At 36.5% G+C, this 2,989-nt stretch overlaps 1 pseudogene; it reads left to right on the top strand.

Annotated features, from left to right (window-relative positions):
• The first annotated feature begins 733 nt into the window (after positions 1-733).
• Positions 734-2,673, top strand: LOC100733966 (U3 small nucleolar RNA-associated protein 6 homolog; annotated as a pseudogene).
• Positions 2,674-2,989: the final 316 nt, after the last annotated feature.

Consider the following 2,989-nt stretch of genomic DNA (forward strand, 5'->3'; position numbering starts at 1 on the left):
CCAATGTATGCATGAATACTAATTCATGCATGAATTTGTGTATTAGTCAGCTTTACCATCTCTGGGACCAAATGCCAGACAAATACAGCTTAAAATAAAAAAGGCTTATTTGGCTCATGATTTCAGTATATAGTAGTTTGATTCAAAAGCAGAAATATCATGGCAGAAGGATATGGCAGAGCAAAGCTGTTCAATTCATGTTCACATCAACTAGGAAGCAGAGCACAGGGGAAAAGCATGAGCAAGAGAAAAAATCCATGGGACAGTGATGTGGAGCAAACCAAAAACACCAACCAGAACTATCTGAAATGGTAACAGCAGAAGTAACAAAGCAGATGAATGAGGATCTAGGGAAAAAAATCAGAAGAATAACTAGAGATAATGACTATAATGAAGGACACGATTAGTTGATCTAGAGTAGATACAGATTTTTAAAAATAGAGGGGCTTAGAAAATGATGAGAATCATGAATTCCCAAATTAGAAAAGTAACGGATAACCTGAAAAAGATTCAAACAGATATCTAGGAAATTAAAATTTCTGTTGAAAGTATATGCAGCAGAATGAACCAATGTGGGGACAGAATATCAGATCTAGAAGATAGGTTTGTGACTAGCAATCATGAACAGAAAGGCATCTTTAGAACAGCAAGGGTCTCTCAAATAGAGGGCTTGGATCTCTCAACAGGAAGCTGATCACTTCCTGCATGTGACACTGTCTCATCTTCCATCAACATGTGGAGTTCTAACCTCATAGTGGAGATAACCTAGGAATGCATAGAAGATTGAATTCTCAAGTTGGAACAGCTGGAGCTCATTGGACAGTTCAGTCATGCAGAGATTAAGGTTATCATTAAGAAGGCTTTTGATCTAGAATACAAAATACAATGAAGAGCACTTTTAAGAAAGACTTTATTGAAATATATTTTGTACTAGTATCAATTGGAGAACTTTTTATGCCCATATCTTGCACTCGGAGTAACTACTTTAATGATAATAATATGCAATATATTAACTATTGTTATTCTTCTAACATCTTGTTATGAAATTTTGTTTTTACCTTTTCCCCATAACATAAAAAGAATTATATGTGATATGAAATTAATCTTTTGGAGCTGATCCAGAGAAGATGCATTAAATATTCATTTAAGAAGGATCTGATTGAGCATTCTATTGTACAGCATTTACAAGGTGTCTCTTGATATGATCCAGCAAAATGGAAAGTTGATATTCAGTTCTGACTATCCTATGTGGTTTTTTGTAAGAAGTGGGATATAAAGTTCAACTTAGCAAACTATTCTCTGCCATGTTGGCCATTTATTTGAACTAGCCAGGTTTGTGAGTTATGCTAGCCAAATGGGAAATGGAGGATTGCTTTTCTTCAGAAAGTGCAAGGCTATTATTTATTCAAGCTTTTGGCTTTCATTCAGAGTCCCCAAAACTTAACCAAGAATACTTTAGGATGGAGCCAATGCATGGTGAGAAACTCAGGAAATAAAAGCAAGAATTTGAAAAAGTTGACATGGATATTGGGGATTTATTGATCATCCTGAAGAAATCCTTATGAGTGGGATGGCATGGATGGATCATTTACAGAAATTCTATAAGGAAGATTAAAGGTTCAGAATTTCATGTATCACTACTTTCAGTTGTGCAGTTTGACTTTGATAAAACGTATAAAAAGAAACTTATGATGACCTTCAGGCTCTGCACACAGATGACCTTCTCACTTGGGATTATGTGACATGATAAGAATTAGAGGTTAATCTTCAGCCAAAAGAGCAGACTTCAGCTAAACAAGCTAAAGCAGTGGAGGAGTTCTGGAGGGAGCTGTGCTGTGTAGAGGCAGTGAAGATTTTCCCTATAGAGGCCACATGGAAGTGCTACGTCAACTTTTACTTGGAATGATTATCTAAAATGAGTAGTAAGTTCCTTATAAGAGAGATGTTGGAAAAAAACAATGATTATAGTCAAGAAGGCACATGAACTCAAAATTCTCTCAAATTCCACTACAAGCAATGGATTGAGCTGTTGCTGTGACAACTTCCTTATGGAAAGTCAAGGTGGCAGACGGGGAATAAATTAAGGACTCTGTGACAATGTGGCAGAAGAAGCTGCAGGTGCTGATGAGTCAGAGAGCCCAGATATAGATGAACATTTTAAAGAAGGCTTTATGCACCTGAAACCTCAGGTTTATCTGCCCTGGTAGATTTCTTGGGCAGAGTGGAGTAAAGGTGCTGAAAGCCAGGAAAACATGGAAACTACCTTTAAGAAAGCTATTTTAGCTGTCACGGGTATCAGCACAGTAACTCTGAAGACAAATACCTGGACTGGGCTTATTAAAGCAGTGGCTACAAAAAGGCCCATGCTATGTTTAAGAGTTTTTAGGAAAGCTGTCCATTTTCAGTTGAGATTTTCAGGAAAATGTTCCAGCTTGAAAAGGAGCAAGAATCCTACAAGATGGCAATATTAAGAGCATATTATGAGAAAGCTTTGAGAGAGGTTGGATCTGTAGATTCTGATCTTTGGATAGATTACCTCAAAGAAGAGTTGAACCATGCCTTTGGTAGACTTGAGAATACAGACAGCTATATTAGAGAATTATGCAAATGTTGCAAAGAGAGTCAGCAGAGTTGTTTGTAGCTAAACATGCTGTGCATCAGGCTGGCCAGTGATAAAGTGACAAATACAACCAATTTTGTGAAATTATACTGTAAGTGCCTGGGCAAATTGCATTATGAATCAATCTATAAATTGTTCAGAGTTGGCACACAAGATGGCTGATTAATTTTTGAGACATGCATTAATTTTGTATTAATATGTTAATGTTTAGCTCAAGAAACAAGAACTTCTTATTAAATTGCTACTTGTTGAGGCCAGAAAAAAATAGTAAGAGATCACAAAAAATTAATCCAACAACTTCTAGATGATGCCAAGAAGAATAGCATAAGATTCATCAGAGTCAACAAGAACTCAAGTGGTAGCACAAAG

This window comes from Cavia porcellus, unplaced genomic scaffold, assembly GCF_034190915.1.
Source record: "Cavia porcellus strain 051 isolate PalLab524CR breed Dunkin Hartley unplaced genomic scaffold, mCavPor4.1 scaffold_24, whole genome shotgun sequence".
NCBI lineage: Eukaryota > Metazoa > Chordata > Mammalia > Rodentia > Caviidae > Cavia > Cavia porcellus.